The 25,465-nt window shown below is 57.6% G+C and overlaps 1 protein-coding gene across 1 annotated transcript in view; it reads right to left on the bottom strand.

Annotated features, from left to right (window-relative positions):
- The window catches only part of LOC144817666 (sphingomyelin phosphodiesterase 5-like), an 84,570-nt gene extending 80,830 nt beyond the window's left edge, over window positions 1-3,740 (bottom strand). Inside the window, exon 1 of the mRNA XM_078674396.1 lies at window positions 3,571-3,740. The gene's annotated coding sequence lies outside the window, so the exon portion shown is untranslated. The remainder of the gene's footprint in view (window positions 1-3,570) is intronic.
- Between the last annotated feature and the right edge of the window lie 21,725 nt (window positions 3,741-25,465).

Below are 25,465 nucleotides of genomic sequence, written 5' to 3' on the forward strand. Positions count from 1 at the left end.
GGCGCCTGACTAACCCCTAGCTTTAAGGAATATTGGGGTGTAAAAAGGAGAAGGAGACTGCAGCGCTGCGGAGCGCAGTCCTCTGCCCAGTCGGAGAGACTTTGGAGGAGCGTGCCCCCCCCCCTTGTCCCCAGCCTCTGTCCTGTGACTGGTAACTGCTCAAGAACTGTTAGAAGCTCCCCAGGGGTTGGTGTGTGCCAGAGGGTTCTTGTCACCCCTCCTTTCTCTTTGTCCTTCCCATTTCACTACCTGCCCCCTCACCTGCGATTGCTGTCAGGCGTTCGCCTCATCCTCTTGAGGCGCGGGAGGAAGGTGACGTGGACGTCGCGAGAGAGCTGCCGGACTCGCAGCCCTCACCCTGGTAGTGTAACCGGGGGTGTTCAATCCTTCCTGCTGAGGAGGGAAGAGGGCGCCCGGAGGCTGCAGTGACTCTGGGGCGGAAGAGCTACAGAGCCGCTAATCCCCGCGCAGGCCCCGTGAGGAGACCGCAGTGTGTAGAGAGGGGCGGCGCTTCGACGGAACCGCTTATCTCTGCGCATGCCCCGGGGTGCAGTCGCCCTACAAACTACGGAGGCTTCCTGACGAGGGATCGGCGGGACACGAAAGCTCCCAACGACGAGATCAGGCCAGCGCGACCTCTCCTCAGCACGGGCCCTACTCCTGAGTGGCCTGGCTGGTGAGGAAGGGAGGCGACGCTGGTGTGCAAGAGATCGGCGGTGAGCTCCAGCTACCTTCAACTTCCCACAACGAGTCACAAGTAAGGTGGGAATCTGGGTTGGTGAAGGACCGGATCATAGTACTGGAAGGTCCAACAGTTAGGAGTTCCCCACACAAGTCTCTAGTGTGGACCCGAGGGGCAGAGTTGACTAATTGAGGACATTGAGACTGGGAACTCACCCAATGTACTCGAGCATTGCACAGGAAAGCCTCATTGGTCATTAGGGCAGGGCGAGTCGTCAAGTCAGTAACCCTAGCAATACTGTGGAGTGTGATGCCTGATTTCCTTTGCAGGGGGGGTCAAGGAAAGAAACAAGTGAAGTAACCATTCAACAATTGTTATTAGAAGAGGCATCTACTAATGTGGTGTTGAAGTACCTTTGGTTTGAGGGAAGTAATAAGTTCCTCATACAGCACACGGGTGGTAACATACAACTTGTGTAATTCTTACACTTCTCGCTGGGTGTGCGCTCTTGTTGTGATTAAAGGTTAAGACACTGTGATGAAGCCAAAACCAGTAAAGTGGAGTTTAATGTAAAAGAATGTGCTGTTGAAGCGGAGTATTGATATGATTTAACAATTTCGATAGTAATGTGATTTATGTCCTGACAAGCTGTAATGAATTAAGTTGTGTTTCTGAAAACAAAAGAGCAGAGATATTATTTTTATAAACCAGCTCATATTTTCCCATATTTTGGTGTAGTGTCATTTTTGTGTGTTATTGCGTGGATTTACTGCTGGGTGGTTTGCAACCTTCACACTTGTGCCTCTGGAATTTATGTCTTACCCTAGGCCAGGCTACCCTAGGTGACCTGACATCCCAGGTTCCAACAAGGCCAAAATCAGCCACCCTAACACGAGTCAACAAGATTCTGACACTGCACTGTTGCTAATGGTAGTTACCAACTGAGTTGCATTTGCCCTCAGTATTGAAGGCCCCTGATGAAGGGCCGAAATGCATTGGGTACACACGAAAGATCTGAACAAATTCCTGAACTCAGGATTGTTTAAAACTTTATGTTGAAAATTATGAATATGTATTTTTGTGGACCATTTATATTTGAACACGAGTAAAGCTGATGTATAAGCTTTGAAGATTGTTGTGCTCATATTTTGAAGTGCACGAATAGAACAATGAATTAGAACACAGTGCGAAAAGGTTCTTTGTTCATGTAAATGCAACTCAGTTGGTAACTACCATTAGCAACAGTGCATAGTGGCAGAGTCTTGGTGACTCGTGTTGGAGAAATGTGGATTTCCCACCGGTTGATGTCCATCTGGTGCCCGGATACTGTACGCACTTCGGGAGGTCAAGATTTTCTCATGGGGAGTTGAGACTCCGAAATGGAAGTAATTTTCTCCCAGTGGGGTAAGGCAGCAGGTTGTGTCTGACAAAGGCTCCGCGAGGTCAGAAGCCTCCTCGCTGAGAACACTCACAAAGAGATTTGTTGCTCTGGAGAAGGTTCAAAGCTCCAGACAGGATGAACCGGTTTCTTCAGCCCAACGAAGATGCGCCTTTGATGGATCATCTCTCGTGGTCTTCTGGCGGCTGGAAATTGGAATTTTTTCAAGTCTCAAAATGTTGCTGAGGTATGTCTCCTTATCCTCGAGCTTCACCTAAGGCTCCCAGACTTCGGGGGAGGCTCTTAGAACTTTAGGGCCTGATCCAACAAAGGCCTTAAGCAAAGTACTGTACCAGTGAAGTTGGAACTGGGCAACTGGGAATCCAGATAAAAAGTAGTTCTTCTGCTTTTGTGCCCCTGTAGCCCCACTGACCCCTGGAGTCAACGTCCTTGTCCTGGGTGCAAGGGAGCAGATCCAGTCCTTCAGATCCTCTAATGTTAGAACAATCCGCATCCAGCCCTCTTCCGATCTTCTACAGGTCAAGAAAGTGTGGAGGGATTCCACGAGGTTCCACATTTACTGGGTGCACTGGCCAGTTGAAGTAGACTGCAAACAATCCCACAGTGCATCTTACTCCTAAATTACAAGATGGAAGAACCCTTCTCCCCTGTTGCAGACCATTCTGTCAACACACAGGTGTGGCCAGAGAAATGCGCAGTTCCCTCCCCGGTGTCCACTCCAAGCTTTGTGGGGGGCAACTTCCATCATCCTGGGTTCGGAGCCAGCCTGGGGGTTGTGGACCAGGGGAATAAAGGCTTGTCCTCTTATGGGTGTCGCTTTTTATCTGGCTGTGAAAGTACAGGCCACGCCTCAGTCCTTTACAAGATAATAAAGTTCCTGGGACCCTCCCACCTGCCCTTCCTGCAAGGTGAAGAAAAACACAACCCCCCACTGTGACTATAGTCTCTGCTGTGGTAGCAGTTTTACACTGTGCTGTTGGGAAGAGACTGGCAGGCCAGCTGGCCAGGATAATGCCAATTAGTCAACCTGGGGCTTAGGCAAGAAAAGTATAACTTTCTACAAGTTACTTTCCCCATATATTTAATAAAAATCTTACTTCAGCAATGGATTGGAATTGTAATCAATATGAAAAACTAGACTTGGAATGACTGTACTAGTTTCCTGGCAAACGCTATACATTAAAGTTTGTAATCTATACTTGACATTTTCCAGCATCCGCTACAGCCCTGCCAGTCACATGGTAAATTCAGCGTCACATATGTTCCACTTTTACACATCAGGCTCCCTACCTTGTGGGCTGCAGGGTGTACTTAGCTGTGAAATATTAATAGTTAAAAGCAAGATTTCCCCCGGTTGGAAAGGGTTATATTGACAGTCTTGGCAGCGGGCTATAGGTTGCTGCAGCCAGGCTACACATGGCTGCCAAGAGCAACATCCAGTAATACATTAAGGGACTTAAATAGCATCCTTAGTGACAAGTTGCCTTACCTAAGACTGACAAGCTGCTTTCCACGACAAAGGGACCTAGTGTCAGCCTCCCCCCAGACACCACTTCATCCGAACAGCTGGAGCCGAGCCGCTGGCATCACAGAGTTTGGCTGCTCACAGTTTGTTCTCTGCCTTCGGGCTGTGTCGGCGGCTGCAGTTTTTCAGAGACTGATGAATCAATCGTTCCAGGGAGGTAAAGGAGCAGCAGTTTTCTAAATGACTTTCTAATCATGGGGAAGTAACGGCTGGAGGACGATAGCCATTTGAGGAAGGTGCGGGGTGCTTTGAGTATGAAGGTTTTGACGCTCAGTTCAAAAAGTGGAAGTTTGCTGCTCGGTCTGTGACATTTTTAGGCATGAAGTGTGAGAACGGGGCATTTACCACAAAGAATGAGTGAAAGGCGCTGAGAGCGGCTGCCTCCTGCATGCAAGGATGATGCCAGATCATGGCTAGGACTCTCAGAATACTTCTCAAAACTTGTGCAAGATTTGACACAGGTTTGAGGGGGTGAAAATGCATCATGGTCCTCACAGAAACTTGGTTAAATAGCTCCTCTTCACCCATCCTCGACCTTCCCATGACCTAATCCGATAAGATAGAATTGGGAAACTAGGGGGAGGGGTAGCCTGCATTTATCGTAACTCAATATCAGTCAAGCTAGTGGACTCCATTGGGCTATCCTCGTGTGATTATCTATGCATTAATATGCCAAGCGCATCGCCAGCAAAGCTACACATATTCTAACACCTCCCAGGCGATAACTTGACCTGTATTGACGAGATAATGGAGATCATGGCATCCAACGCCAACTCACAAGTTCATCATATCTTCATGGGTGACTTTAACCTCCATTGGAACAACGCAAACGATCATATTGTAGGCTGTCTTAAGGAGCTTCTGTCAGTACGGGATATATCTCAATTCTGTGACAGCCCAACTCATAACAAGGGAGAGACATGGGACCTCATCATTGCAAAACCAAACATCGTCCTACTAGAATCCATCACTCCCTGCGATTGGTCTGATCATTACTGCATCCTCTTTTCCATCAATAGCGAAGCTACTCAGAAAAGGGGTCAACCATCAAAAACAAGGCAATGGAAAAAGAACTCACAAAAATATCAATCCCATCACCTTGGTAAACCGTTGTAACTCCTCTCAGACCCCCATGATGGAAATGACTGCTATACATGACCTCGCAACCTTCTACAATCCCTCGTTGCTCGAAATACTGGACTCCACAGCGCCCCTATTGGGAAAAAACGTCTCCTCTAAGATTTCCAAACCGTGGTTCAACGAGGGCCTGAACGTGGAGCGTAGACATCTAAGAGTTGCAGAGCATCTATGGAAATCGGCTCCTACCACTGATAATCTTGAACACCTGAGAAGGTTAAGGAATTCTTACAATAGGAAGATTCTTAAGGCAAAGGCAGACTTTTTCAGAACTCCGCTGAACCAAGCTAGCAACCGGCCCAAAAAACTCTTTGAAATCATCAAGCATCAATCATGCAATACAACTAACTCTAGGGAATTAAATGACCTGGCCACACCTACATGTGACGTGCTTGCCAATTTCTTCCACGAAAAGACTAGGACCATCGAGCTTGACATACAATCCAAGATGGCGCTTCCGCAAACTATGGCCCAAGATTCTAACTGTGGAGATTCATTCAAAGTACATTTTATTAATCCAGGGGAAGTCGCAAAAAACAAAGCCTCATGGCACAACTTCCCGCCAATCTCTCAACCAATTATTGACAACACTTGTCAAGCAATCAACCCCTCCAATCATTTCTCTGACCCCTTGCCTCCTGCCTTGTTCAAAATTTTAAAAACATCTATCCTACCACTATGGGCTAAAATTGTAAACGCCTCCCTGAGTCAAGGTGTCATTCCGGACTGCCTTAAAATAGGGCGGGTAACACCTATACTAAAGAAGGCTGACACCACTCCATCTGATCTAAACAACTATCGGCCTATAACCAACATCCCCAGTTTGGTGAAACTATTAGAGAAATGTATACAAATTCAATTATGCAATCACATTGATAATTATAACCTCTTAGACAGTCACCAATCGGGCTTCCGCCAAGGACACAGCACAGAATCTGTACTCACACGTATTATGGATGACATACTAAAAATGCTTGACGCCAATGAATCCTGCCTATTGATACTTCTTGATCTGTCCTCCGCCTTCTATACGGTCAAGCATGACAACCTCCTGTCTCTATTGGAACGAAGGATGGGCCTCTCGGGCACAGTGTTGCAATGGTTCTCCTCCTTCTTAAATAACAGAACTCAAAGAATCAAGATGAAGAATTCACTCTCGCAACCATCCATGGTCACACTTGGTGTGCCTCAGGGATCTGCCCTATCACCCATTCTTGTCCACCTCCTAATGGAGCCTTTGGCGAACGCACTGATATCAGCGAACATTCTATATCACCTGTACATGGATGACACCCAGCTGTATCTGAAAATCACCTCACCTGATGACTTCATTGCCCTCAGCACTATTCTACTGAACAGGCAAACCTGGCTCACTGACAACCACCTCATGCTGAATACCCAAAAAACGGAATTCATTCTCATCTCGCCACCGAGCCACACACCAAAGCTAGACCTATGGTTAAAACACCAAAACTTCTTTGAGTGTGTCCCCTGTTGGACCCGGCCTCATGGCGTGGTCCTACCCCTCCCGCATGGCGGGCCCAGGTCGATATCCGCCCTCCACCAGACCTCGGGCGGCCCCTTCGGCCCGATCCTGCACGCCCCAACCCCACAGGGCCGGCTACCATCCCGGTCCACCCGCGCAGGCCTGACCCCAGCGTAGGCCCATCACGACCTCAGCACGAGGCCGTGCCCGACTCCATCTTGGACCCGCCACGTCACAACCAAGTGGCCTCGGCCCCAGCCCAGGCCCCAGCGAAGCCCCGACATCGAGGCACCAAGATCCACCCAGGTGGTCAAGTGGCCACTCGACAGATCCCGGAGGAAGGGGAGTTTCGATGGGCCTCCAGCCGTCCCCGGACGCCTGGTATCGATCGCCCTCCGGCCTCCCTGGGCGCTGGCTCCACCCCCCTGCTGGGTGTCTGGACACCATCATCCCGGCCCCTCTGGCCCCCAGGCGCGAGGGTCCGGACTTCAAAGACCTCCAGACCTATATCTGGGGCAACCTTGGATTAAGACTTCAGTTGTATCCTGGACTGGAAGCCCTGCTGACGCTGTCACGGCCGACACCAGACGAACCCATCCGTAACCCGACGACCTTCCGAGAGCCTGCTGGCGCTGCCGCGGCCTACCTTGCTGAACCTTCCGAGAGCCTGCTGGCGCTACCGCGGCCTACCTTGCTGAACCTTCCGAGAGCCTGCTGGCGCTGCCGCGGCCTACCTTGCTGAACCTTCCGAGAGCCTGCTGGCGCTGCCGCGGCCTACCTTGCTGAACCTTCCGAGAGCCTGCTGGCGCTGCCGCGGCCTACTTCGCTGAACCACCTTGCAAGCCTGCTGCCGCGGCCTACTTCGCTGAACCACCTTGCAAGCCTGCTGGCGCTGCCGCGGCTCGAACATCTCGGAACCCCCCAGCTCGAGGATTGAGAGCTGTGCGTAGGGTATCCCTTCCTCCGCCCAGAGTAAGACTGTCCCGCTACCTTACCCCACTTTAAGAGACTTTCCAGACCCCTCGGTCTGCTTGTACATACTGCGAAGAACCAGCAACCGTTTATTCCCTATAAAAGCTTGAGAACTTAACTTCTTGTGTGGTGTCCATCTGTAGTGTTGTGAGTACTCTGCTGTACGATCCTAGGAGAGGACCCTCATTCCGGAGGCCTCTCAGCAACCGCTCGGCTACCCCTCGACGGAGAGGTGGACCTAGGGGTGGTCAGTCAGACATCTTCTGCCTCCCCCGGGGACGCCTTTCTAACATCCCCCTCATCATTGACTCAGCAAAATCCATAGGAATCACCACAGACAAACATCTGAATATACAGTCACACATCTCTGTTGCCACCAAGGGAGCTAATCACAAGTTGGGTATATTAAGGACACTCAAACCCTTCCTCCCTCAGGCTGATCTAAAAATGGCAGTACAAGCCTTAGTACTGCCAAGATTAGACTACGGAAGCACCACCCTCTGCGGCCTCCCTAAATACAAGCTGGCTCCGCTGAGAGCAGCATTGAATGCTGCGGCTAGACTGGTTTCAGGAACTAAAAGAAATCGTCACATCTCTCCAAACCTTGAAAGCCCTGAATTGCTGCCTTACGAGGCAAGAATACACCTTAAAGGGGCGTGCATGACACACAAAGCAATTTACAACAATACACCCAGTTACTTGGCCCTAAAGTTGGAAAGGTCTGAAGGCTGTAGACGACTTTGAAGTGCGAGCACTTTCCTTTTGAAACCTCAATCCTTTCATAAGAAGAGAACTGGCTGTAGAGCTTTCTCAGGGATTGCACCAAAGATTTGGAACTCCTTACCTCCACTAGTGATTGGAATCACTTCCTTTACCACATTCAAAAAAGAAGTAAAAATACTACTAATGAACAAATTCATGCCCTAAGTTGTAATTCGAGGATGTCACCGAGTCATCTTTATGATCCGAATACCAATGCCTATCTCAGGTGGAATGGATGAGTATTTTATGTAAGACTAATACCACAGCCCCTACTGCTCAATAACTGTATGTGGCGCAAAGGTTAGCTGGTGGTGGGTTCCTCTTGGTGTTATCTATTCACATGATATCCATTGTGATTCGATCGTGGTTATACTATGTATGTTTGCTAGCACAATCACCTAATGTTCATTAATGTTGGACCCGGCCTCATGGCGTGGTCCTACCGCTCCCGCATGGCGGGCCCAGGACAACATGAGCCCCCCACCGGATCTCGGACGGCCCCTTCGGCCCGATCCTGCACGCCCCAACACCACCGGTCCGGCTACCATCCCGGTCCCCCGTCACCGGCCTTACCCCAGCGTAGGCCCATCCCGACCTAAGCACGAGGCCGTGCCTGACGCCATCTTGGGCCCACCACGTTACGACCACGTGGCCTCGGTCCCGGCCCGACCCCAGCGAAGCCCCGACATCGAGGCGCCAAGATCCACCCAGGTGGTCGAGTGGCCACTCGACAGATCCCGGAGGAAGGGGAGTTTCAATGGCCCTCCAGCCGTCCCCGGACACCTGGTATCGATCGCCCTCCGGCCTCCCTGGGCGCGGGCTCCACCCCCCTGCTGGGTGTCTGGATACCATCAACCCGGCCCCTCTGGCCCCCAGGCGCGAGGGTCCGGACATCAAAGGACCTCCATCCTATATCTGGGCCGGCCCCGGAGTAGGACGGCAGTTGTATCCTGGACTGGAAGCCCTGCTGACGCTGTCACGGCCGACACCAGACGAACTCATCTCCGGTAACCTGAACCATCTGAGAGCCTGCTCGCGCTGCCTCGGCCTACCTTGTTGAACCATCTGAGAGCCTGCTGGCGCTGCCGCGGCCTACCTTGCTGAACCCTCTGAGAGCCTGCTGGCGCTGCCACGGCCTACCTTGTTGAACCATCTGAGAGCCTGCTGGCGCTGCCGCGGCCTACCTGGCTGAACCATCTGAAAGCCTGCTGGCGCTGCCGCGGCCTACCTTGCTGAACCATCTGAAAGCCTGCTGGCGCTGCCGCGGCCTACCCTGCTGAACCATCTGAAAGCCTGCTGGTGCTGCCGCGGCTCGAACCCCTCGGAACCCCCCAGCTCGAGGATTGAGAGCTGTGCGTAGGGTATACCTTCCTCCGCCCAGAGCTAGACTGTCCCGCTACCTACCCCCCTTTTTCGAGACTTTACGGATCCTTCGATCCACCTGTATATACTGCCAAGAACCAGCAACCTTAACTACCCATAAAAGCTTAAGAACTTGATCTCTTGCGTGGTGTCCGTTTGTAGTGTTGTGATTACTCGGCTGTACGATCCTCGGAGGGGGCCCTCATTCAGGAGGCCCTTCAGTAACGCTCGGCTACTTCTCGAAGGAGAGGTGGACCTAGGGGTGGTCAGTCAGACCTCTTCTGCCTCCCCCGGGGTCGCCTTTCTAACATTGGTGGCAAGCGCCGGGATCCGAGCCCACGCAGATCGTACAGCGAGTGATTCACTCGCTAACAAGAGAAACCCACTGCGACCATGAGCACGGAATTCCAGAAAGAAAAAATGGAGGACTACAGTCACAAGGAGCTAAAGCAATTCTGCAAAGAGCTAGGCATCGCTACCACTGGCTTAAGCACCAAAGAAGACATTAAATCGGCCCTGCAGGCCTGGGTGGACGCCGGCGAGGCGCCACCCCCGAGGGAAGATAACCCGGGCCCGAACGGAGGCCCGGAGGCCGAGACGAACCCAGCGGGAGGGAGACCCGCAAACCCAGACACGGGCCTCTCCCACGAAGACGCCCGAGAACGAGAGAGGAACCGGCTCCACGAGTTGGTGTTGGACCCGGCCTCATGGCGTGGTCCTACCCCTCCCCGCATGGCGGGCCCAGGACGACATCAGCCCTCCTCCGGACCTCGGGCGGCCCCTTCGGCCCGACCCTGCACGCCCCAACACCACAGATCCGGCTACCATCCCGGATCCCCATCACCGGCCTGGCTCCAGCGTAGGCCCATCACGACCTAAGCACGAGGCCGTGCCCGACTCCATCTTGGGTCCCCCACGTCACGACCACGTGGCCTCGGCCCAGACCCAGGCCCCAGCGAAGCCCCGACATCGAGGCACCAAGATCCACCCAGGTGGTCGAGTGGCCACTCGACAGATCCCGGAGGGAGAGGAGTTTCGATGGCCCTCCAGCCGTCCCCGGACGACTGGTATCGATCGCCCTCCGGCCTCCCTGGGCGCTGGCTCCACCCCCCTGCTGGGTGTCTGGACACCATCATCCCGGCCCCTCTGACCCCCAGGCGAGAGGGTCCGGACATCAAAGGACCTCCGTCCTATATCTGGGCCAGCCCCGAAGTAGGACGCCAGTTGTATCCTGGACTGGAAGCCCTGCTGACGTTGTCACGGCCGACACCAGACGAACTCATCTCCGGTAACCTGAAACCATCTGAGAGCCTGCTGGCGCTGCCGCGGCCTACCTCGCTGAAACCATCTGAGAGCCTGCTGGCGCTGCCGCGGCCTACTTTGCTGAAACCATCTGAGAGCCTGCTGGCGCTGCCGCGGCCTACCGTGCTGAAACCATCTGAGAGCCTGCTGGCGCTGCCGCGGCCTACCTCGCTGAAACCATCTGAGAGCCTGCTGGCGCTGCCGCGGCCTACTTTGCTGAAACCATCTGAGAGCCTGCTGGCGCTGCCGCGGCTCTAACCCCTCGGAACCCCCCAGCTCGAGGATTGAGAGCTGTGCGCAGGGTATCCCTTCCTCCGCCCAGAAGCTAGACTGTCCCGCTACCTGACACCCCCCTTTTCGAGACTTTACGGATCCCTCGATCCGCCTGTATATACTGCCAAGAACCCGCAACCTTTATTACTTATAAAAGCTTGAGAACTTGACCTCCTGTGTGGTGTCCGTTTGTAGTGTTGTGATTACTCTGCTGTACGATCCTAGGAGAGGGCCCTCATTCAGGAGGCCTCTCGGTAACGCTCGGCTACTTCTCGACGGAAAGGTGGACCTAGGGGTGGTCAGTCAGACATCTTCTGCCTCCCCCGGGGTCGCCTTTCTAACATTGGTGGCAAGCGCCGGGATCCGAGCCCACGCAGATGGTACAGCGAGTGATTCACTCGCTAACAAGAGAAACCCACTGCGACCATGAGCACGGAATTCCAGAAAGAAAAAATGGAGGACTACAGTCACAAGGAGCTAAAGCAATTCTGCAAAGAGCTAGGCATCGCTACCACTGGCTTAAGCACCAAAGAAGACATTAAATCGGCCCTGCAGGCCTGGGTGGACGCCGGCGAGGCGCCACCCCCGAGGGAAGATAACCCGGGCCCGAACGGAGGCCCGGAGGCCGAGACGAACCCAGCGGGAGGGAGACCCGCAAACCCAGACACGGGCCTCTCCCACGAAGACGCCCGAGAACGAGAGAGGAACCGGCTCCACGAGTTGGTGTTGGACCCGGCCTCATGGCGTGGTCCTACCCCTCCCCGCATGGCGGGCCCAGGACGACATCAGCCCTCCTCCGGACCTCGGGCGGCCCCTTCGGCCCGACCCTGCACGCCCCAACACCACAGATCCGGCTACCATCCCGGATCCCCATCACCGGCCTGGCTCCAGCGTAGGCCCATCACGACCTAAGCACGAGGCCGTGCCCGACTCCATCTTGGGTCCCCCACGTCACGACCACGTGGCCTCGGCCCAGACCCAGGCCCCAGCGAAGCCCCGACATCGAGGCACCAAGATCCACCCAGGTGGTCGAGTGGCCACTCGACAGATCCCGGAGGGAGAGGAGTTTCGATGGCCCTCCAGCCGTCCCCGGACGACTGGTATCGATCGCCCTCCGGCCTCCCTGGGCGCTGGCTCCACCCCCCTGCTGGGTGTCTGGACACCATCATCCCGGCCCCTCTGACCCCCAGGCGAGAGGGTCCGGACATCAAAGGACCTCCGTCCTATATCTGGGCCAGCCCCGAAGTAGGACGCCAGTTGTATCCTGGACTGGAAGCCCTGCTGACGTTGTCACGGCCGACACCAGACGAACTCATCTCCGGTAACCTGAAACCATCTGAGAGCCTGCTGGCGCTGCCGCGGCCTACCTCGCTGAAACCATCTGAGAGCCTGCTGGCGCTGCCGCGGCCTACTTTGCTGAAACCATCTGAGAGCCTGCTGGCGCTGCCGCGGCCTACCGTGCTGAAACCATCTGAGAGCCTGCTGGCGCTGCCGCGGCCTACCTCGCTGAAACCATCTGAGAGCCTGCTGGCGCTGCCGCGGCCTACTTTGCTGAAACCATCTGAGAGCCTGCTGGCGCTGCCGCGGCTCTAACCCCTCGGAACCCCCCAGCTCGAGGATTGAGAGCTGTGCGCAGGGTATCCCTTCCTCCGCCCAGAAGCTAGACTGTCCCGCTACCTGACACCCCCCTTTTCGAGACTTTACGGATCCCTCGATCCGCCTGTATATACTGCCAAGAACCCGCAACCTTTATTACTTATAAAAGCTTGAGAACTTGACCTCCTGTGTGGTGTCCGTTTGTAGTGTTGTGATTACTCTGCTGTACGATCCTAGGAGAGGGCCCTCATTCAGGAGGCCTCTCGGTAACGCTCGGCTACTTCTCGACGGAAAGGTGGACCTAGGGGTGGTCAGTCAGACATCTTCTGCCTCCCCCGGGGTCGCCTTTCTAACATTGGTGGCAAGCGCCGGGATCCAAGCCCTTGCAGATCGTACAGAGAGTGATTCACTCGCTACCAAGAAAAACCCACTGCGACCATGAGCACAGGATTCCAGAAAGAGAAAATGGAGTACTACAGTCACAAGGAGCTAAAGCAATTCTGCAAAGAACTGGGCATCGCTACCACTGGCTTAAGCACCAAAGAAGACTTTAAATCGGCCCTACAGGCCTGGGTGGACGCCGGCGAGGCGCCACCTCCGAGTGAAGATAACCCGGGCCCGAACGGAGGCCCGGAGGCTGAGGTGAACCCAGCGGGAGGGAGACCCGCAACCCCAAACCCGGGCCTCTCCCACGAAGACGCCCGAGAACGAGAGAGGAACCGGCTCCACGAGTTGGATCTGGCTCGACAAGAAGGAGAAATCCAACTGGCAGAAAGGAAGCTAGCCCTCGAGGAGAAAAAACTCATGCTCGAGCGCGTCCTCAAAGAAATGGAACTTAAAGCCAAGGCAAACGAGTCTGCCATCGCCGGGGGTAAGACCTCGCCCCCGCCGGTGGACACGAAGGTGCACATACCCAAGGATGTCGTCAAAGAGTACTATAAGAACGACGACATCCAACAGTGGTTCAAAGCCTACGAGGTCGCCATGACCGCTCATCGAGTACCCGTCAAGGACTGGGGCGCCGGCCTGTGGGGGAAGTTTATCAACGAAGGGAGGGACGCCCTGCTGGAGCTCCCTGATACCGAGATGACCTCGTACGAGCACATGAAGACCGCCCTCCTCACTCGCTACGGACTCACCCCCGAGATGTACCGGCAGCGATTCCGAGACTGCAAAAAAAATCCCCGGTACCACGTGGGTGGAATACGTGAACTATTACAATAGAGCCTTCGAGGGGTGGACTCGGGGCTGCCAGGTCACCACCTTCCAGCAGTTGGTCGACCTCATTCTATGGGAACATCTGTCCAATAACTGTTTCGTCGAACTCCAGCAGCACCTCCTCGACAGCAAATTGACTGAGCCACGAAAACTCGCTGTCGAGGCGGATCGATGGGCAAGCACCCGAGTTCCCCGGAGCACGATGGGAGACTACGGCCGGGGATCCCCGGGGAACCACCGACCACGAGGCGGCGGAGTAGGCCAGAGCCGGGGACGGGACGCCCCCCAAGGGTCCTCCCCTACTTCCACGTCGCCATCCCTGGGCCGGAGAGGGGGCCCCCCAGCCAGACCGGGGCCCCACCCAAACGTTATGTGTCATAGGTGCCAGCGACAAGGTCATTATGCGAATGACCCCCTCTGCCCGATGAACCAGCGACCCGGCACCACCGGGCCCCCAGCCCGCCAGATCGCGGCAGCTGCCCTGGGTGAAGAAAGAAGTGAGGAAGAGGACGACGACCACGAACAGGCCGAGTGGGAGCCCGCCGCCATGACCTTAGCATGCCTGGGTACTCACGACCTGATCCCTCGAGGTCCGATCCCCGGCAACACCAAGAAATACCGCCAGTGGGTCACCATCAATGGTCGCCGGACCGAAGCGCTCCGTGACACCGGAGCCAGCGTGACAGCGGTCCGCTGCCATCTGGTGACCCCAGAACAGATCCTTCCTAACGTCCTGTGCCCAGTCCGGTCCGCAGATAACTCAGAGACTTTGTGCCAGATGGCCCGCATCCCCTTCGAGTGGGGAGGAGTGTCGGGCCTGCTGAAAGTGACTGTCCGCGACGATGCCCCCGTGGACTGCCTCCTTGGGAACGACCTGGAAAGTTCCCTATGGGCTGGCGTCGAACGAAGAGAGCACCTGGGGATGCTAGGCCTTCCCGAATGGGTCTGTGCGACCACCCGCTCCCTGTCCGCCCGAGCCTCCACCCCAGCGGGGGGAGCTCCGACCGAGGAACCAGAGTGGCCCGCACCTCCGCCACCCGTCGTCCCCGAGGACGCCGACCCCGAACACGGCCCCCAAGGGCGCCAGGAAGGTGGCCCCACCCGCGAACAGTTCCGGCAGGAACAGAAAACCTGCCCCTCCCTCGAGGGGATTCGACAGCAAGCCGCTACTAAAGCCGCTGGAGACCCCGCGGGGTCCCACTGGGTCTATTGGGACAACGACCTCCTCTACAGCAAGCAGAAGATTGCGGAGCTAGGGGCCGGCCGGGTACTGGTCGTACCCCTCCGATTCAGAGACTTCCTCCTGAACTTAGCACATGATGTGCCCCTCGCCGGGCACCTGGGGCAGGACAAAACTTACAGCCGCCTGGTGACCCATTTCTACTGGCCAAAAATGCGCACCGATGTGCATAACCACTGCCGAACCTGCCCGACCTGTCAAGCCAGCGGGAAGAGCGGGGGGAAAGTCAAAGCCCCGCTCCAGCCGTTCCCCGTGGTGACCACCCCCTTCGAGCGAGTAGGAATAGACATCGTAGGGCCCCTGGACCCTCGCACCTCGCAGGGACACCGCTTCATCCTAGTCCTGGTGGACCATGCCACCCGCTATCCTGAGGCCATCCCCCTCCGAACCATCACGGCACCAGTGGTGGGCCGAGCCCTCATGAGCATCTTCTCCCGAGTCGGCTTCCCCCGAGAAGTCGTGAGTGATCGGGGCTCCAACTTTATCTCGAAGCATATGCGATCCCTATGGCAACAGTGCGGGGTCGCCTATAAGTTCACCACCCCGTATCATCCCCAAGGAAATGGACTAGTGGAACGATTTAACAGAACACTGAAGGGGATGATCAAGGGCCTAGAAGAGCCCCTCCGGCGCAAATGGGATGTCCTGCTGCCCTGCCTCCTGTTCGCCTACCGAGAGGTACCCCAGAAATCCCTGGGGTTCAGCCCTTTTGAACTCTTGTACGGACACCCGGTTCGAGGCCCCCTCAGCCTGGTCAAGGAAGGCTGGGAGACAGCAGTTCGAGATGCCCCACCGGATGTCTACCGGTACCTCCTGACACTCCGCAATCAGACTCGGAAGTTCCAGGAACTTGCCGAGGCCAACCTGGAGGCTAGTCGAGAGGAGATGAAACGCTGGTATGACCAGAACGCCTCGTCCATCGAGTTCGAGCCGGGCCAGCAAGTCTGGGTCATGTCCCCGGTTGAACCTTGTGCCCTCCAGGACAAATGGACGGGGCGCTTCAAAGTGGTGGAGCGCAAGAGCCCCGTCACCTACCTGGTGTACATGGAGTCCCCCAGGAACCCCCTCCGGGTTCTACACGCTAACCGGCTCAAGCCGCACTTTGCACGCACTGAACTGAGTCTGCTGCTAGCGACCGATGACGGAGCTGAAGACTACTCCGAACCACTACCAGATCTCCTCAGCACCACCGAGAAAGACGGCTCCTTCGAAGGGGTCCGGCTCTCCCCTACCCTGACCCCAGAGCAGCAACAAGACTGCCGGGAGCTGCTGGGGCAGTTTGCGGATCTGTTTTCCCTCACGTCGGGGGTCACCCGGTGGTGTGTCCACGATGTGGACACCGGAGACAGCCCCCCTGTGAAACAACGAGCTTTTCGAGTGCCCGACCGGGTTCGGGCCTGCATCCAATCAGAAGTGGCCAAGATGTTGGCCCTGGGGGTAGTCGAACCCTCCAACAGTCCCTGGGCCAGTCCCGTTGTCCTGGTCCCTAAGGCCGCCTCCCCCGGAACGGCTCCAGAGCTCCGGTTCTGTGTTGACTACAGGGGACTGAATGCAGTCACCAGGACCAACGCCCATCCCATCCCAAGGGCGGATGAACTGATCGATCGCCTAGGGGCCGCCAAATACCTCAGCACCTTCGACCTCACGGCGGGGTATTGGCAGATCGGCCTTACCCCTGGTGCACAAGAGCGATCGGCCTTCTCGACCCCTGATGGCCACTATCACTTGAAAGTGATGCCCTTCGGCATGAAAAATGCGCCGGCCACCTTCCAGAGACTAGTGAACCAGGTGCTGGCCGGACTAGAGGAATACAGCGCCGCCTACCTAGATGACATTGCGGTGTACAGCCTTCAGTGGGATGAGCACCTGACCCACCTCTGGAAGGTCCTGACGGCCCTCCGGCGGGCTGGACTAACCATCAAAGCCAGCAAATGCCAGATAGGCCAAGGGTCAGTGACCTATCTGGGACACCAAGTGGGGAGCGGCTAAGTAGCTCCCCTCCAACCAAAGATAGACGCCATCCGGGCCTGGGAGCCCCCGGTCACCCAGACCGCCGTCCGAGCCTTCCTGGGGCTCACCGGATACTATCGGCGATTTATAAAAGACTACGGGAGCATTGTGGGGCCTCTCACAGAACTGACCTCAAAGAAATTACCCCAGAAGGTGCACTGGACCCCTGCGTGCCAAACAGCCTTTGAGACTTTAAAGACTGCCATGTGCACCGCCCCTGTGCTCCAGGCCCCCGACTACAGCAGAGAGTTTGTGGTCCAAACCGACGCCTCAGAACACGGCATCGGGGCGGTCCTGTCCCAAGTTAACCCCGAAGGAATCGACCGGCCTGTGGCCTTCATCAGCCGACGCCTCCTGGCAAGAGAACAGCGGTGGAGCACCATCGAGAGGGAAGCCTTTGCCGTGGTGTGGGCACTCAAGAAGCTCCGGCCCTACCTCTTCGGCACCCACTTCCGAGTCCAGACCGACCACCAGCCCCTGCGTTGGTTGATGCAGATGCGGGGAGAAAACCCGAAACTGCTGCGCTGGTCCATTTCTCTGCAGGGGATGGACTTCACTGTGGAGCATCGCCCCGGCAACGACCACGCCAATGCTGACGGCCTGTCCAGATTCTTCCGCCTCGGCGAGGAGAACCCCCAAGAAGATGGGTGACTCTCCCCTGCCTTCAGCTGGGGGGGACGCGTGTTGGACCCGGCCTCATGGCGTGGTCCTACCCCTCCCCGCATGGCGGGCCCAGGACGACATCAGCCCTCCTCCGGACCTCGGGCGGCCCCTTCGGCCCGACCCTGCACGCCCCAACACCACAGATCCGGCTACCATCCCGGATCCCCATCACCGGACTGGCTCCAGCGTAGGCCCATCACGACCTAAGCACGAGGCCGTGCCCGACTCCATCTTGGGTCCCCCATGTCACGACCACGTGGCCTCGGCCCAGACCCAGGCCCCAGCGAAGCCCCGACATCGAGGCACCAAGATCCAACCAGGTGGTCGAGTGGCCACTCGACAGATCCCGGAGGGAGAGGAGTTTCAATGGCCCTCCAGCCGTCCCCGGACGACTGGTATCGATCGCCCTCCGGCCTCCCTGGGCGCTGGCTCCACCCCCCTGCTGGGTGTCTGGACACCATCATCCCGGCCCCTCTGACCCCCAGGCGAGAGGGTCCGGACATCAAAGGACCTCCGTCCTATATCTGGGCCAGCCCCGAAGTAGGACGCCAGTTGTATCCTGGACTGGAAGCCCTGCTGACGTTGTCACGGCCGACACCAGACGAACTCATCTCCGGTAACCTGAAACCATCTGAGAGCCTGCTGGCGCTGCCGCGGCCTACCTCGCTGAAACCATCTGAGAGCCTGCTGGCGCTGCCGCGGCCTACCGTGCTGAAACCATCTGAGAGCCTGCTGGCGCTGCCGCGGCCTACCTCGCTGAAACCATCTGAGAGCCTGCTGGCGCTGCCGCGGCCTACCTCGCTGAAACCATCTGAGAGCCTGCTGGCGCTGCCGCGGCCTACCGTGCTGAAACCATCTGAGAGCCTGCTGGCGCTGCCGCGGCCTACTTTGCTGAAACCATCTGAGAGCCTGCTGGCGCTGCCGCGGCTCTAACCCCTCGGAACCCCCCAGCTCGAGGATTGAGAGCTGTGCGCAGGGTATCCCTTCCTCCGCCCAGAAGCTAGACTGTCCCGCTACCTGACCCCCCCCTTTTCGAGACTTTACGGATCCCTCGATCCGCCTGTATATACTGCCAAGAACCCGCAACCTTTATTACTTATAAAAGCTTGAGAACTTGACCTCCTGTGTGGTGTCCGTTTGTAGTGTTGTGATTACTCTGCGGTACGATCCTAGGAGAGGGCCCTCATTCAGGAGGCCTCTCGGTAACGCTCGGCTACTTCTCGACGGAAAGGTGGACCTAGGGGTGGTCAGTCAGACATCTTCTGCCTCCCCCGGGGTCGCCTTTCTAACAGTTGGATCTTGCTCGACTCAGACAAGAAGGAGAAATCCAACTGGCAGAAAGAAAGTTAGCCCTCGAGGAGAAAAAAACTCATGCTCGAGCACGAGCGCGTCCTCAAAGAAATGGAACTTAAAGCCAAGGCAGACGAGTCTGCCATCGCCGGGGGTAAGACCTCACTCCCGCCGGTGGACACGAAGGTGCACCTACCCAAGGATGTCGTCAAAGAGTACTATAAGAACGACGACATCCAACAGTAGTTCAAAGCCTACGAGGTCGCCATGGCCGCCCATCGAGTACCCCTCAAGGACTGGGGCGCCGGCCTGTGGGGGAAGTTTATCAACGAAGGGAGGGATGCCCTGCTGGAGCTCCCTGATACCGAGATGACCTCGTACGAGCACATGAAGACCGCCCTCCTCACTCGCTGCGGACTCAGCCCCGAGATGTACCGGCAGCGATTCAGAGACTGCAAGAAAATCCCCGGAACCACGTGGGTGGAGTACGTGAACTTTTACAGTAGAGCCTTCGAGGGGTGGATTCGGGGCTGCCAGGTCACCACCTTCCGGCAGTTGATCGACCTCCTTCTATGGGAGCATCTGTCCAATAACTGCTTCATCGAACTCCGGCAACACCTCCTCGACAGCAAATTGACTGAGCCACGAAAACTCGCTGTCGAGGTGGATAGATGGGTGAGCACCCGAGTTCCCCGGAGTCCACTGGGAGACTACGGCCGGGGATCCCCGGGGAACCACCGACCACGAGGTGGCGGAGTAGGCCAGGCCAGGGGTCGAGACGTCCCCCAGGGGTCCTCCCCCACCTCCACGTCGCCATCCCTGGGCCAGAGAGGGGACCCCCCAGCCAGACCGGGGCCCCGCCCGAACGTTACGTGCCACAGATGCCAGCGACTGGGTCATTATGCGAATGACCCCCTCTGTCCAATGAATCAGCGACCCGGCACCACCGGTCCCCCAACCCGCCAGATCGCAGCCGCTGCCCTGGGTGAAGAAAGGAGTGAGTGGGAGGACGACAACCCCGAGCAAGCCGAGTGGGAGCCCGCCGCAATGACCTTAGCATGCCTGGGTACTCACGACCTGATTCCCCGAGGCCCGATCCCGGGCAACACCCAGAAATACCGCCAGTGGGTCACCATCAATGGACGCCGGACCGAAGCCCTCCGTGACACTGGGGCCAGCGTGACAGCGGTCCGCTGCCATCTGGTGACCCCGGAACAGATCCTTCCTAACGTCCTGTGTCCAGTCCGGTCCACAGATAACTCAGAGACTTTGTGCCAGATGGCCCGCGTCCCCTTCGAGTGGGGGGGGAGTGTCGGGCGTGCTGAAAGTGACGGTCTGCGATGATGCCCCTGTGGACTGCCTCCTTGGGAACGACCTAGAAAGTTCCCCCTGGGCTAACGTCGAGCGGAGAGAGCACCTGGGGATGCTAGGCCTTCCCGAGTGGGTCTGTGCGACCACCCGCTCCATGACCGCCCGAGCCTCCACCCCAGCGGGGGAAGCTCCCACCGAGGAGCCGGAGTGGCCCGCCCCTCCGCCGCCCGTCGTCCCCGAGGACGCCGACCCCGAACACGGCCCCCAAGGGCCCGACCAAGAAGATCTCACCGAGCTCGACCACCTCCCCGAACTCGCCCAATGGCGCCAAGAAGGTGGCCCTACCCGCTAACAGTTCCGGCAGGAACAGAAAACCTGCCCCTCCCTCGAAGGGATTCGACAGCAAGCCGCTACCCAAGCAGCTGGAGACCCCGCGGGGTCCCACTGGATCTATTGGGACAACAACCTTCTCTACAGTGAGCAAAAGATTGCTGAACTAGGGGCCGGCCGGGTACTGGTCGTACCCCTCCGATTCAGAGACTTCCTCCTGAACTTAGCACATGATGTGCCCCTCGCCGGGCACCTGGGGCAGGACAAGACTTACAGCCACCTGGTGACCCATTTCTTCTGGCCAAAAATGCGCACCGATGTGCTCAACCACTGCAGGACCTGCCCGACCTGTCAAGCCAGCGGGAAGAGCGGGGGGAAAGTCAAAGCCCCGCTCCAGCCGTTCCCCGTGGTGACTACCCCCTTTGAGCGAGTGGGGATAGACATCGTAGGGCCCCTGGACCCTCGAACCTCGCAGGGGCACCGCTTCATCCTCGTTCTGGTTGACCATGCTACCCGCTATCCCGAAGCCATCCCCCTCCGAACCATCACAGCCCCCGTGGTGGGCCGAGCCCTCATGAGCATCTTCTCCCGAGTCGGCTTCCCCCGAGAAGCCGTGAGTGACCGAGGCTCCAACTTTATCTCGAAGCATATGCGGTCCCTATGGCAACAGTGCGGGGTCGCCTATAAATTCACCACCCCGTATCATCCCCAAGGAAATGGACTAGTGGAACGATTTAACAGAACATTGAAGGGGATGATCAAGGGCTTAGAAGAACCACTCCGGCGCAAATGGGATGTCCTGCTACCTTGCCTCCTGTTCGCCTACCGAGAGGTACCCCAGAAGTCCCTGGGGTTCAGCCCCTTTGAACTCTTGTACGGACACCCGGTCCGAGGCCCCCTCAGCCTGGTCAAGGAAGGCTGGGAGACAGTAGTTCGAGAGCCTCCCCCGGATGTCTACCGGTACCTCTTGACCCTCCGCAATCAGACTCGGAAGTTCCGGGAACTTGCCGAGGCCAACCTGGAGGCTAGTCAGGAGGAGATGAAACGCTGGTATGACCAGAACGCCTCGTCCATCGAATTCGAGCCGGGCCAGCAGGTCTGGGTCATGTCCCCGGTCGAACCTTGTGCCCTCCAGGACAAATGGACGGGGCCCTTCAAAGTGGTGGAGTGCAAGAGCCCAGTCACCTATCTGGTGGACATGGAGTCCCCCCGGAACCCCCTCCGGGTTCTGCACGCTAACCGGCTCAAGCCACACTTTGCCCGCACTGAACTGAGCCTGCTGCTAGCGACCGATGACGGAGCTGAGGACGACTCCGAACCCCTACCAGATCTCCTCAGCACCACCGAGAAAGATGGCTCCATCGAAGGGGTCACGCTCTCCTCTTCCCTGACCCCAGAGCAGCAACAGGACTGCCGGAAGCTGCTGGGGCAGTTTGCGGATCTGTTTTCCCTCACCCCGTGGGTCACCCGGTGGTGTGTCCACAATGTAGATACAGGAGACAGCCCGCCTGTAAAACACCGAGCTTTTCGAGTACCCGACTGGGTTCGTGCCTGCATCCAATCCGAAGTGGCCAAGATGTTAGCTCTGGGGGTAGTCGAACCCTCCAACAGTCCCTGGGCCAGTCCAGTTGTCCTGGTCCCTAAAGCCGCCCCCCCCGGAGCAGCTCCGGAGCTCCGGTTCTGTGTTGACTACAGGGGACTGAATGCCGTCACCAGGACCGACGCCCATCCCATCCCCAGGGCGGATGAATTGATCGATCGCCTAGGGGCCGCCAAATATCTCAGCACCTTCGATCTCACGGCTGGGTATTGGCAGATTGGCTTTACCCCTGGTGCACAGGAGCGATCGGCCTTCTCGACATCAGATAAGTGCCAGATAGGCCAAGGGTCCGTGACCTATCTAGGACACCAAGTGGGGAGCGGCCAAGTGGCTCCCCTCCAACCAAAGATAGACACCATCCGGGCCTGGGAGCCCCCGGTCACCCAAACCGCCGTCCGCGCCTTCCTGGGGCTCACAGGATATTATCGGCGATTCATAAAGAACTACGGGAGCATTGTGGGGCCCCTCACAGAACTGACCTCAAAGAACCTACCACAGAAGGTGCACTGGACCCCCGAGTGCCAGGCAGCCTTTGAAACTCTGAAGACTGCCATGTGCACCGCCCCTGTGCTCCAGGCCCCCGACTACAGCAGAGAGTTTGTAGTCCAAACCGACACCTCAGAGCACGGCATCGGGGCGGTCCTGTCCCAAGTTAACTCCGAAGGAATCGACCAGCCTGTGGCCTTCATCAGCCGACGCCTACTGGCAAGAGAGCAGCGATGGAGCAGCATCGAGAGGGAAGCCTTCGCCGTGGTGTGGGCCCTCAAGAAGCTCCGGCCCTACCTCTTCGGCACCCACTTCCGAGTACAGACCGACCACCAGCCCCTGCGTTGGTTGATGCAGATGCGGGGAGAAAACCCGAAACTGCTGCGCTGGTCCATTTCTCTGCAGGGGATGGACTTCACTGTGGAGCATTGCCCCGGCAACGACCACGCCAATGCTGACGGCCTGTCCCGATTCTTCCGCCTCGGCGAGGAGAATCCCCAAGAAGATGGGTGACTCTTCCCTGCCTTCAGCTGGGGGGGGGACGCGTGTTGGACCCGGCCTCATGGCGTGGTCCTACCGCTCCCGCATGGCGGGCCCAGGACAACATCAGCCCCCCACCGGATCTCGGACGGCCCCTTCAGCCCGATCCTGCACGCCCCAACACCACCGGTCCGGCTACCATCCCGGTCCCCCGTCACCGGCCTGACCCCAGCGTAGGCCCATCCCGACCTAAGCACGAGGCCGTGCCCGACGCCATCTTGGGCCCACCACGTTACGACCACGTGGCCTCGGTCCCGGCCCGACCCCAGCGAAGCCCCGACATCGAGGCGCCAAGATCCAACCAGGTGGGCGAGTGGCCACTCGACAGACCCCGGAGGAAGGGGAGTTTCAATGGCCCTCCAGCCGTCCCCGGACGCCTGGTATCGATCGCCCTCCGGCCTCCCTGGGCGCGGGCTCCACCCCCCTGCTGGGTGTCTGGATACCATCAACCCGGCCCCTCTGGCCCCCAGGCGCGAGGGTCCGGACATCAAAGGACCTCCATCCTATATCTGGGCCGGCCCCGGAGTAGGACAGCAGTTGTATCCTGGACTGGAAGCCCTGCTGATGCGGTCACGGCCGACACCAGACGAACTCATCTCCGGTAACCTGAACCATCTGAGAGCCTGCTGGCGCTGCCGCGGCCTACCTTGTTGAACCATCTGAGAGCCTGTTGGCGCTGCCACGGCCTACCTTGCTGAACCCTCTGAGAGCCTGCTGGCGCTGCCGCGGCCTACCTTGTTGAACCATCTGAGAGCCTGCTGGCGCTGCCGCGGCCTACCTTGCTGAACCATCTGAAAGCCTGCTGGCGCGGCCTACCCTGCTGAACCATCTGAAAGCCTGCTGGCGCTGCCGCGGCTCGAACCCCTCGGAACCCCCCAGCTCGAGGATTGAGAGCTGTGCATAGGGTATCCCTTCCTCCGCCCAGAGCTAGACTGTCCCGCTACCTACCCCCCTTTTTCGAGACTTTACGGATCCTTCGATCCACCTGTATATACTGCCAAGAACCAGCAACCTTTACTACCCATAAAAGCTTAAGAACTTGATCTCTTGCGTGGTGTCCGTTTGTAGTGTTGTGATTACTCGGCTGTACGATCCTCGGATAGGGCCCTCATTCAGGAGGCCCCTCAGTAACGCTCGGCTACTTCTCGAAGGAGAGGCGGACCTAGGGGTGGTCAGTCAGACCTCTTCTGCCTCCCCCGGGGTCGCCTTTCTAACAATTAACTGTCTATTGTACTACATCCTGCAGTTTCACAGGCCTCTAAGTTTGTTATTCTTATATTTTATATTTCTTTTGTACGAATTAACACTTTTGAATGTATGTATACCACCTCATCCATTTATGTTCTAATACTTTAAAGCGCTCGGATACCCGTGTGGGTCACGTTCGCGCTTGTTGGACCCGGCCTCATGGCGTGGTCCTACCCCTCCCGCATGGCGGGCCCAGGACGACATCAGCCCTCCTCCGGACCTCGGGCGGCCCCTTCGGCCCGACCCTGCACGCCCCAACACCACAGATCCGGCTACCATCCCGGATCCCCATCACCGGCCTGGCTCCAGCGTAGGCCCATCACGACCTAAGCACGAGGCCGTGCCCGACTCCATCTTGGGTCCCCCACGTCACGACCACGTGGCCTCAGCCCAGGCCCAGGCCCCAGCGAAGCCCCGACATCGAGGCACCAAGATGCACCCAGGTGGTCGAGTGGCCACTCGACAGATCCCGGAGGGAGAGGAGTTTCGATGGCCCTCCAGCCGTCCCCGGACTCCTGGTATCGATCGCCCTCCGGCCTCCATGGGCGCTGGCTCCACCCCCCTGCTGGGTGTCTGGACACCATCATCCCGGCCCCTCTGACCCCCCAGGCGAGAGGGTCCGGACATCAAAGGACCTCCGTCCTATATCTGGGCCAGCCCCGGAGTAGGACGCCAGTTGTATCCTGGACTGGAAGCCCTGCTGACGCTGTCACGGCCGACACCAGACGAACTCATCCTTCCTGTAACCCGACGTCCTTCTGAGAGCCTGCTGGCGCTGCCGCGGCCTACCTTGCTGAACCATCTGAGAGCCTGCTGGTGCTGCCGCGGTCTACCTTGCTGAAACCATCTGAGAGCCTGCTGGCGCTGCTGCGGCCTACCTTGCTGAAACCATCTGAGAGCCTGCTGGCGCTGCCGCGGCCTACCTTGCTGAAACCATCTGAGAGCCTGCTGGCGCTGCCGCGGCCTACCTTGCTGAAACCATCTGAGAGCCGGCTGGCGCTGCCGCGGCCTACCTTGCTGAAACCATCTGAGA

Source organism: Lissotriton helveticus, chromosome 2_1, assembly GCF_964261635.1.
Source record: "Lissotriton helveticus chromosome 2_1, aLisHel1.1, whole genome shotgun sequence".
In the NCBI taxonomy this organism is placed as follows: domain Eukaryota; kingdom Metazoa; phylum Chordata; class Amphibia; order Caudata; family Salamandridae; genus Lissotriton; species Lissotriton helveticus.